The sequence below is a fragment of the Passer domesticus genome, chromosome Z (genome assembly GCF_036417665.1).
Source record: "Passer domesticus isolate bPasDom1 chromosome Z, bPasDom1.hap1, whole genome shotgun sequence".
Taxonomy (NCBI): domain Eukaryota; kingdom Metazoa; phylum Chordata; class Aves; order Passeriformes; family Passeridae; genus Passer; species Passer domesticus.
In genome coordinates this window covers 27,663,437-27,675,520 of record NC_087512.1, presented here as the reverse complement: position 1 = coordinate 27,675,520, position 12,084 = coordinate 27,663,437, and the positions used below count along the sequence as shown (strand labels likewise).

Here is a 12,084-nt window from a genome sequence, read left to right as displayed (position 1 = left end):
TATTGGCACCAGGAACACTACTCCAGATCAGTGAAATCTGATGGCTTTTGGTAAAAGTCATTTCAGTGAAGCTGAATCTTTAATTCAGACCTAAGATTTTAAGTGCTTCAGTCTTCCTTGCTCCAAAAATATTTCTATGGCATGGGCATTTAGGGATCTGGAGTTTCAGTGTGCTGCTATGTTCTCTTTTCCTCAAACTCCTTTTTCCTTTAGGGTTTTTTGTCTGGTTGTTTGGGGTTTTTTTTGTTTTGTGTATTGGGGATTTTTTGTTGTTGTTGTTGTGGATTTGGTTTTTGTTTTGTTTTGGTTGGGGTTTTTTTGTTTGTTTGGTTTTTGGGGGTTTGTTTGTTGGTTTGGGGGTCTTTTGGGTTTTTTTGGGGTTTTTTTGGTTGGTTTGTTTGTTTTTGGGGTTTTTTTGTTTTGGTTTGGGTTTTTTTGTTTGTTTGGGTTTTTTTGTTTGTTTGTTTTTGTTTGGGTTTTTTTTTGCTTTGTTTTTTCATTTTTTGGTTTTTTTCCTCTGGTGCCCAGGGCTCCACTCTCACTGAGCGAACAACTAAAGCAATATATAGTGCTGCCACCATTTGGCTCTTTGCTGCCTTTCCTCAGCGGGGGTAAGAAGAGTACTTGGGGTGGTGGTCCACAGCTTGCCAACAGTGAAAAAGCTGCTGTGCCCGTCTCCACTTACAAAGATCACTGGTTGTTAGCAAGGTGGGACAAATTGTGTACACTCTTCAGCATCCTCAGTTCACATTCTTTCCTCCTGGAACAAATCCATACCCACTGGGAAGGTAAGATGTAGAAGGGGACCCTTCTACAAAGAGTCTTCTGCAAGAAGGAATGTTGGCAGGGGGCAGGGAACAGCATCACGTGTATTCAAAGGTGAAGAACAGGCCTGCCATAGCTGGTGAGAAGCCTTAATGGCCTCTGAAGCAGCATGTTTATTCACACTCCACTTACTGGTATTCTCCCAGTAAGCATAGGGAAAGAGAACCTTCTCATCAATTACTTTAGGTGAGCCACAACTGAGAAGAGCCACCAGCAATGGGTACCTAAGCAGAAATGTTTGTTTGCAAGATACACACTAATCAGAATCTAGAGTTTAATGGTCCAGGCTATGGTAAAAATTACTAACATAAAAATAAAGAAAACCTTGCCTGTTACAACAAATGGCTCTTCCCCTTCATGGCTGGGAGCCCAGCCAATGAGGTTGGCCCACACTGCTCAATAAAAACAGGATTCACTGGAAACAAAATTCATGTTGTTACATTATGCCAAATATAATACAAAACCAAAGCAGTTTTCAAGTTCAGTGAAGCAAATAGAATGGAGATATTTTAAAAATGTACATGTTTATCATGTTTTCACTCTGACTAGTTTTACTAAAAATACGCATAAAGAAGGGGGGAAAAATTACCATTTTTTACACTAACACCTCCATTCTTCCTTTCCTCATTTTTTCATGCAAGTTGGAATAATTTCATTGCAGATGTAAAGGCTGAAGAAAAAACACTGTCAGCTCCTTGGAAATTTCAATCATTGTTAATAATTGACTTGGATAGCTATTTGAAAGCATTATTAGGTCCAACGTATAAAATAGAAGTTAAAAAGTGAGTGTGGAGAAAACCAGTGAACTGCTTCTTCTCAGTATTCATTGTTCATTTTAAGCACACTTGAAAATTAATTGGATCCAGTGACTTAGAACATTGAAGACTGTTGCATGACTCATTAAGCTGACATTTCTAACATTCCTAATTCACACAGTAAGAATGATAGAGTCCCATGAGCCATCTATACATTTGAGCTCCTTCATCAGGGTAGGACTACTGAAGAGAATGCCCTTACTTCTGAATATCATCATCAATTCAGCTCTAAGACATCTGTAATGGAGCTGAGTTTGATAGACTGCCAGAATATGAAAAACTAAGCTTCAACATCTTAAAAATAGGCAACACAATTAATTGCTACTTTTTAATTTATGGTCTTTAATGTTTTCATGGATACAGTTAAATTTCCACTTCACTGGGCAAGCTAATTGGTATGTAAAGGAAGAAATAGATCACTGCAAATTATAAAGCACTTGCTTTATTATCTATGCCTTCTCTAAATGGTGCAAGTTTTTATTATGTTGCATTTTTGATCTTCATAAACTTAAAACTGTTGAAACTCTGTATTTTTGAGGGATGGTAAGTAAGCTGAAGTAAGGGAAGGGGTAGGTTTTCCTATGTCAATTTACTATCCATTTTTTATTTGTTGCTCCTAATTCTGATGCTCAGTAAAAGCAAAGTTATTGTTACAATATCTCCTTCTGATTTATTTCCATCTTTTTCCTTAATCCTAAATAAATATATTTTACAATCATATACATGATATACTGCTCTCGGGGGAGCATTCTGTAAGACCTCCCATTAAAATCAGTGAGTGTAGTACACATGCTTGAGAGCAAAATATTGTGCTGCTCTTCCCCCATTTCTTGCTGTTTCCTGTAGGGAGCCTTTCAGATCCAGTGAGTGGGGAAGGGTGTCAGAAACAACTGAGCTTTTCCAAATATTTTAATCAAAGTCAAATGACTGTTACTTAATCAGCCATGCTGTGAAATGATCAGATGTGAGCTGCTGAGCTTTTGTGTCCCCTAGCATGGGAAAGAGGCTTTCTTCTTTGCTGTCAGCCAGCCTCTCTTCCCCTAGAGCCTCTCCCATTCCAGTCTCCATACCACAGAGCCCCCAGAGCAATTGGGAAGTTCAGAGGTGGTCCCCAAACGCTACAGCAGTGCCTTGGGTCTTTCCCCCTTCAAAGGTCTGTGTGTCCATCCCACCTCCACGCTAGGAATACAGTTCAGATGGGAGATCTGGGTCCCAGGAAATGTATCAAGTAAAGCTTTACTTAGTGCTATCAAGGTACAGATAATCAGGGCACTTAGTTGGCTTCCTCAGACAACAATTTCCTTCTACCCCTTGTGTCTCAGTCAGCAGTGTTGGGGTTGATGATCTCTGTACATCGTATATGCACATTTGGTAATTAAGAGTTCCTCTTATACTATTGGTGAGAAGCAGGTAAGGAAGATGACAGCTGTTACAAATTAGTTCAATTGTCAAGCGATTAATTTTAATTAGGCTGGCTTTGTCTTGACACTGAGATACCTTGAAAGGTGAAGGAAACGTTGCATAAAAACTAATTAGACACCTTAATTTTCTATCATTCATATGCAAACAGGGCCATTTGCAGATGCCAGAATAAAGGTGTTCTGAGCCCAGCTCAGTCATCCCAGCCAAGTGCATGAAAATACTCACATTGTGTGAGTAAAATATTGTTAAATATCCTCAGAGTTTGAAATTGTAACAGATAGCACATGATGAGGCTGAGAACAAAGAGTATCTTTTCTGCATGGTTGTTTAAGTCATTATTTTCTCTTACCTGTTTTCAAGAAACCAAGGCATGGAGATTGCCCTTTCACTGGATGGCAGTTTCTGTGAATTCACAATAATGACATCTAAGAAGATTGTTCATTGGGCACCTAACGTAAGTAGGGTACACCTCTACTATTGCCTGAGTTTCTATTATAAACATAATAGGCCATAATGCCTCTCTGCAGGACTCACTGTGTTCTACTGTCTGAATGATACATACCTTAAATACCTGCCTGGATACTCACTTTGCTTTATGGCCCATCTGATGTTTTTTTATGCTGATGTTTTTTCCCTCTGGGTGAAGAGCGCATGCCAACTTTGAGTAGCTGTTTATTCTTATGTGCTGCAGTGAGACCCCTCCTGTCTTTTTTCAAAACAAATTTGAGGAATAAAGGGAAAATTACACATACAGACAAACGTATACATTTTTCTTTTTTTTTTCAAAAAGAATACTTACTTGGTTACAATAATGATATTGTTAAAGTAGGAGCTGTTATCAAGGGTGGCAATGTTATTAACAAAGAATGTGTTGTACTTGTCTTTTATTCCTATTCAAAAAGATATCTAAAATAATTGTTATTGTCAATATTAACTTCTAGGGGGCACTGATAAACTTCCTAAGATGGTCAAAATAACTGATTGTCCGAACCAAGTCATGTGAGATTGCACTGTTAATCATACTTTGGAAGGGGACCGGTGATGGTGGTAAAGGGCCACAGCAGAACACTGAAATTCAGAGTAGCATTAAAAGACTGATTAATACAACTGTTTTCTTATCAGGGGACAGAAGGAATGACTTCTGCACACTTAGTTATGTTTGGATGCTATTGAAGTAGTAGGAAACTCAACCTCATAATGATGTGTGACTCATTAGTTTCCTTACTTCAGGTACTTTCAGGCAGTCTGTATTATATTTAAGGATGAATTGTTTGGAATAGCTAGTTCCTCAGCTCAAGTATTTATGTGTTGGAGAAGCATACCCAGCTCAGCTTGTTTTCATGTTTCTCAGTGAGAGGGCATGCCAGCAGCAGACTGTTGGAAGCCCTGTTCAGGTCCATGGTAGGTGATAGCCTGTTTTTCAGGTTTGTTCCTGCCTTTGAATAACCTATTTTCTTGCACACTTGAGGAGAATAATATACAAACCTTTCTGCAGTTGGAAAAAGTTTCAGAGCAGAGATAGATCTCAGAGCCTGAGTAGCCATCCTAGTCTACCTCTTGGGTAGACTAGTTCCATGCAAGAGAAACCAGAGATTTCTTAGACGGTAAAGTCAGGCTCCTTCCTGAACTTCTTCCATGTTGACTTGGGAGAAGAGCTGCAGAAGTCTTGTGGTTTAGCACAGGGTTGTATGGCGGGGTTTCTTTTTCTGTCTGTGGAGCTTACATTTCTGTTAGCAGCCGTTTTACAATGCTTATCCCTCCTTCCAAAGGTAGTTCTGGGCTACAGGGTACAACATTTTTCCATCTCCTGACACCAGATCTTATGAGAATACCGCTTGGTCTCTTTGCACAAAATTTGGTAGAAAGCAGTGGACTACTAATTCAGCATTCAATTAGAAAATAGTTAAGACCAAAATTTGCATATATCAGGTTATACATGCAGTCCTGATATGTCAGTAGTTGAAAGGGGATTTTTAAAAGAGAAAGAATAAATGAAACAATACCCAAATACTAAAACAAACAACAGAACTCCAACTCAACCAATCAGAAAACCCCAACCCCAAAAAGAAACACATAAACAAAACCCCAACAAAACTCTGTAACTACCTGCTGTGTCAGAGAATCTAGTTGTCTCCCTCTGCACGCCTGCAGCAATGTTGGATTTATCCTGTCTGCAGAGGTCTCCCCACTCCACAGAAAAGTCACGGGGGAGGCTGTGGCAGACGAGGTGGGGGAACAGCCAGCATCTGATAGGTTGCAGCTGGGCTGTCCATCAGATCTACAGGGCACAGTGGGAAGGCACTGGATTTTGTTCACCCAGCTTAAAGGAGGCATTCACAGTCATATCTATAGCATGTTTTCTCATACACATACCCATTTTCATATAAATATATCTCTTCTTTGTTTTTAATTCTTGACTGTATTCTGACCAAATATGAGTTGTGTGCCAAAATAAGCAGTTACTATATGAGACAAAAATGGAAACAAACTCAATATTCATTTAAAAACTCACCCAAATTTACCAAGAACTAAAACCTGTTTTTGCAGAATGAATCTAAAGAACTTTCTCTATATTTTGCCTGTCTCTTTGCAAACCATCCACATGGCTTATTATTTCAGCACTCATATAATGTGAGACGTTCTAAATTCCTTATTTACAGGATTTATCTCTTATCAAAACAAAACGTTTTAAACTTCTTCCTCTTTTTTTGAGCTTTCTACTTTTTAGCAGCTGTTGTTTGTTCTGTTGAGAGTGGCAGACTTTGGACCTGTCTGCTGGAGCACTGTGACTGTAAATGGTGTCAAGTTGCAGTACATATTCCAGTGTCAGGTGCCTCTTCTCCATCTGAAATGGACAAAAAATGCACAGACCCTTTTTTTTTTTTTTTTTTTGTTCTCATTACACTGCCAGTTCTTGTTTAAGCAGCTCTCTGGCAGGTTCTCTTTCAGCATTACAGATTTCCAACTTTCTATCGTGCCCACAAATTCATAATCTTTTTCCTCAGTTACTTCAATCTGGTTTTGCTAAAATGAGCCTCATTTTGTCATGATATGTTTCTAATCTCTCCCAATCTCTTTGTACAGCTGTTCTGCTCACAAATCTCCCAAATCAGCTTCCACTGCAGAAGGCATTAACATGCTTCTTGCTCCTCCTGCTAGGCTGGTGATGCAGATTAAGCCACCACAATAAAGGGCCTCTGAACAGATGTATCTGGTTGGACTGGAAAATTCTCATGATAAATTTGCAAGAATGAGTGCATGGTGGTGGAGTGAGGGCAAGCCATTTCCAGGGCCAGCGCCTGCCTGCTCAGTTCCAAGGGATTGTAACTGTCTGACTCCAAGTCTCACTCACCCTTGGGACTGGAGAAAAGTTGCCTTTCTAGCCCCAGAAAATGCCCAAAAGCAATGCAGGGGTGCTGCAGGATGACTGCCAGACACAGCAGGTGGCTTTTAATGCCTCAAAGAAAGGTGTGATACCATAGTCAGGAAGTAGAGGAGGATCTTCCCTCGTCTATCTGTTCCGCCATGGCAAGTGAAATCTCATGAAATGGAATCTCATGTCTTCATCTTGGTGAAAATAATGTGTGCTCAGTGACTAAGGTCAATATTACTGGTGGAGCACGAGCTACTCTGCAGCTAGACAAAGCTCTAGAGAATGCAGCAAGGAATGTTTCTGCAGCAGTGCTAAAGCCATTAAATGAAAAGCTGAAAAAAATTACCAATACATCTCTTAGAAATACCTCTTTGCTACTCACATTCAGATCAGCTCTTAGAGATTTCTAAGCACATACACAGCTTTGAAAAAAATGTTACCCCTCATGCTATCTAAATAATAATACTGCAAATGAATGTAATGTTTAGAGTACATGGACATTGAGGTTTGTCATTCATAGCTGAATGTATTTAATCATACTCTGCTTAAGTATAATGAGGCCCTTATTTACAGGTCTCTGCATAGAAGTCCTTGAAGGGCAGTTTTGTATTGCAAGAAATATTTTAAAAGCCAGTCTATTTTTTCTGGTGTTGGCTAACGAAACATGCACGGCCATGGTTCTCAAGAGGAATGGCTACCAGTTGCCCAGTGGCAGAGGGAGAAGCAGCAAAGCACCAAAGCACTGGTGGATAAAATGAAAAAGAAAGGTGAATCAAGCTTGCCTGCAGTGCCTCATTTGCTTTAAGGCTCCAGATGAAGCACTCACAGCAGGCATCAACTACCTAAAGACTCCTGTTTTCCCTAATGACCCTCTCATTCCTGAGATCTCTTCAGGGATTATGCACAGGGTGGGGGGGTTTTGGTGTGTGGAAACAAACTATTTCCTTTTTTTTTTTCAATGGGAAGAATTTAAAACAGTTAAGGAAATAGAACACTTAGAACAGAAGTTCTGAGAATTCATTAAGGAGCCATCTGATATATTGACAAAGGTTTGTTGTACTGGATTCATATGGCCAGGTTTGGGTAGCAGGGGTGCTAGCAGCGTGACAAGATGCCAGACTTCCCCAACATCCAACCGAGCCAGTGCCAGCTGGCTCTAAGATGGACCCACTGATAGCCAAGCCCGAGCCCATCAGTAACAGTGATAGCTGTTCAAGCACAATATGTATAATAAAGGGTAAAAGCTGCTCAGCAACAGCAGCTGGAAGAGATGAGTGAGAACATTTGAGAGAAACAGCTCTGCAAACACCAAAGTAAGTGGAGAAGGACAGGGAGGAGGTGCTCAAGGTACTGGAGCTGAGATTCCCCTGCAGCCCCTGGTGCAGACCATTGGTGAGGAAGCTGTGCCCTTGCAGCCCATGGAGGTGACAGTGGAGTCAAGATCCACCTCCAGCCTGTGTAGGACCCCATGGCAGAGCAGGTGGAAGCTGTGGACCCTGTTGGAAGCCCACTATGGAGCAGTCTCTTGGCAGGACCTGTGTATCATGGAGAGAGAGCCCATGCTGGAGCAGTTTGTTGGCAGAACTTGTGACCCTGTGGGAAACCCACTCTGGAGTGAACAACTGCAGCCTATTGGAAGGATTAATCGTGGAGAATTTGGGGAGGACTGTCTGCCACAGAACAGGTCCCATGCTGGAGCAACAAAAGCAGAAGGAAAAGCAGTGGAAGCAACTTAATGGACTAAATACAACCCTCATTCCAGTCCTCCTGTGTCACTGGTGGGGAGGAGGCAGAGAATTCAACAGAAAACTTTGGCGAGGGAAGAAGGGAGGGGAGAGGGAAGGTGTTTAAAGATTTGAGAGTTATTTCCTTATTATTCTGCTCTGACTTGATTGTCAGTAAATTAAACTAATCTCTCTGTTTTGCCTGTGACAGTAACTGGTGCGTGATCTCTCCCTGTCCTTATCTCAACACACCAGACTTTTCTCTTTCTCTCTGACCATCAGAGGAGGGGATTGACTGAGTTGTTTTGGTGGGCATCTGATGTTCAGCCAGGACCAACCCACCACAGATGTATACAACTGTAAGACAATATACTTTGAGCATAACTTATGTGCCTTGTTTTTGTTGCCTAACAACCTGGCAGTAAAACAGATGTACTCTTTTGCAAATAACTTGAAGAAGTTGTTAGAATCATCTTTGAAAAACAGAAAAAACGCCAACAAAATCTTCTTAGCATTTCCTGATTAGTTTCTTAGAGAAAGGTTCCCAAATATTTGTGCAAGTAGCATGCAATTCTTCAGCTCCTTCAACAGCACTTTACTGTCCTGTGGTACTCAAGGTACTGATGCACTGGATGATGTTACAGGAACTAAAACCAACCAGATGGCTCAGCTTTAACCAGGCACTTCTGTTCAGTGTATGTGTGTACAAAGATACTATGGCCAAAGTGAAGTAATTTTTAAATTGAATTCCCCAGGCATTGCATTAAACTGTGACTAGTAATGGCTAATTCTTCCACAATTCCAAAATACAAAACAAACCTGAAACTGGGTAGCCCTTTCCTCTAATCTCACTGTGGCCATTTCTAAAAACATTTAATGCAAAATCCTCCTTGCAGGTCTTCCAACAGTGCTCCTTGGCCCCTTACTTCTGTCCCTTGTCCCACATCAGGCCTTCAGAGACAGGCCCAAGTATCACCATATGAACCGAACAACTGAAAACATCTCTTTTTAGTGAGGAAATGTTTGTAGTTAACCCATCCTGGGTGCCCACAGAAGAGCAGGAAGGGATGAAGTTTACAGGCCTGCATACAGGCACAGAGCCCACTGAGGAGAGTTGTCTGCAGCTGCAGTAAGAGCAGGAATGCTGTTTTGGCCAGCTTTGCTGGTGCCTTTCAAAGGCAGGAAGATGCCTGTAATGTTTGGGCTGCTTCCATTCCAGGAAACAGCTAGTCCTGTGTGTCAGGGATTGACGCCAAGGTTTGCATTAATTCACACCATGGTTGAACTGGACTTCTAACAGACAGACGTCTCAGCCAAAAGTATGAGACACCAGGAGAAATGGACTAAAAAGCTATTTTTAGAATAACTTGAGTTCTTCCAGCTGTATCAAGAAGATAAAACCTCTGAAAGTATGTCTTGCAAAAAATGTTTTCCTCAGTCATTGATTTTAGATGAATATTTTGTTGGCTAATTTCCATAATGTAAAACTCCATACCAGTAACTCTCACCTTTCAAGTGACAGAATCACTTAATGTATGACAATGTAACTGGAAAAAGACAGTGACATATTTCACAATCTTGAAAAGGTGCCAATCTCTTATATATTCACTGACAGTCAGAGTTCAAAGGTGATGACATCACATGTGTATATACTGAGAGTCAATCATCATCTAACCTGAAAAACAAATGCCAGTGAGAGTGTAAAGGGGGAACTCAGGTCAGAGCTGGTATGCATGGTAAACCCCTTAATCCCAGCACTGGTGATAAATGCCATCCAGCATTAGTAGGTGGAATTAAAGTTGGCTTGCAGAGGGCATCAGTGGATGCAAACACTTTTGGGAACCTCTTAACTATTTCCTGGGGAAGGGCCCAACCTCCACAGATTAACTGCTTCAGGTTTCACCTCTTGGAGCTGGCAGAACCATTTAAGAGAACAAAATTTGAAAGGAAGTAATTATTCTTATTTGTACTTTTTCTTTTTAAAGTGCTGAATTCATTAAGTCTACCCTAATAGAATTTTAAGCCAGAAATGACATTCACTGACTTTAGTAAAATAGTCAAGTTAATTTTGTACTTTTCACCTATATTCACTAACATGTCCAAAATTTTGGTTCCTTTGGCAATCTTCCTGATATGGCATACCACTATAGCCTACTTCACCATACAACTAAAACTGGGGTCACTTTTCTTTAACAAGGCATTTTAGCCCAGGAAAATGAGGTTTTGGGGTGAAACTGAACATTGCACAGAAATGCAGAGCCCACAGCCTCACCTAACATTTTCTGAAGCTCTAGACAGTTAGTTTCTTTTGCTTACCAGGAAAATGGCACCTAAATAAATCCAGGCACTCCAAGTTACATAGTCTGACACTTGTATGGTGTTACAGTGGTCAGATTCCTCCACAGATTTCTGTAGCTTAGTAAATGTTTTAATTTCTGATATACCAATTGTATTCAGGATTGGGGGGAGAAAACAAAAGAAAAAAAGGAAGGAATGTTTATTCCACATTACTGTCCTTATATGTTTGTTGCAGGTAAGAAAAAAAGTATTTAAGTACATTTAGTGATTCTCCCTGTGTCATTATTCACCTAAACTACTGGACTAATTGTTTTAAACACTTCTATGATAGCTGCACATCCAGGAATCCCATCATGCCCAGGATGCCCATTGATTTGTGGAGGGAGAGACAGAAATCTGTTACGACATGGAAAATAACAGTCATGGCCCTCTGCTGTGGAAAGCCATTATTCATGGACATTTCACATTCTTTTTTTAGCTCCATTATGTACAAAGAGGGGGTTAGGCTACAGTATGTACAAATATCATGTGCAAATGAAGCTCAGTAGCACAGCAACAGAGATCATAGTTTAAAAACTACTTTTGGGGCAAAGACCTATTAGACATGTTACTAATTAACCTATTTCCTACAGCAATACAGTGGCACTACTGAAGAGTACATTATTGGATGGCTTAGCATACTCTTTATCAAAGTCAGACTTTGGAGCATAATCTACATGCTTTAAAACTGCCATCACAGTGTCACAGAATCACAGCATATCTCAGTTTAGAAGAGACACATAAAGTCCAATCCCTGCTCCTCTAAAGATAACCTAAAACTACTGTAATGAGATAAAGCCAGAGTTAACTGTATGATCACTAACTCCCTTAAAAAAGCACAAGTAGTCTAGTTTTGGTCAACCCAGTGGTAAATAAAAATTATATTCTTGGTAAAACCAAAATTAGAATCCTCTTTGTTGTCCAAACTCTGTCCTGGCAGCATGTCTCTCTGCTGGACAAGAATTTAATCCATGAGATACAGGCAAGCATGTATTAATTAAGTGAACTGGATTTTCTATAAAATTACATTAAATTCTGGAGAAGGATTAGAGCAGTCATCCATTTTCTTCACGTCTTCAGCTTGATTTGTTTATCTCTAGCCCTGTGAGTATTTTAAACTCATGGAGACAAGAACAGCTTATCTTGACTTTGCTTTCCAGACAGTTGTTCAATCTGGGGCAGGAGATGTCAGTTCAACAGATCTGAAAAAGACTCAAAAGCAATTCTTGCCATGCCCAAACGAGGGAGATCCAACTTGCACTAACTCTGTTTAATGATAAAATCACCCAGATCCTAAGTGAATGAGGAATTCACTGGGAAGCTTGCACTGTTGTTGTGTAGGACATGTGACACAACCTCAGGTTATTGGGTGGACCCTTGTGTGCAGCGCCTTGCTATGCAGGACAACCTGCACCCACTGACTCCTAAGAGATGGCAAAGTGAGGGGCATTTTTCTGGTGGTGTGGGGGTTTTTTTGGTTTTGTTTTGTGTGGGGTTTTTTGGTCTGTTTTGGGGGGTTTTTTGTTTGTTATTTTTGGCAGCTGCTGCTGCTCTTTGCTGTCAGTCTTGTGTCAGAGGGAAGACCTTA

The 12,084-nt window shown here is 40.5% G+C and overlaps 1 long non-coding RNA gene across 1 annotated transcript; it reads right to left on the bottom strand.

The window, feature by feature from the left end:
• Positions 1-1,804: 1,804 nt before the first annotated feature.
• Positions 1,805-5,299, bottom strand: LOC135289830 (uncharacterized). The gene is made up of 4 exons (XR_010352567.1): positions 5,169-5,299; positions 3,650-3,768; positions 3,412-3,464; positions 1,805-3,137 (listed from the first exon to the last, which is right to left on the bottom strand). It is a non-coding gene; the product is annotated as an uncharacterized LOC135289830 (long non-coding RNA).
• Positions 5,300-12,084: the final 6,785 nt, after the last annotated feature.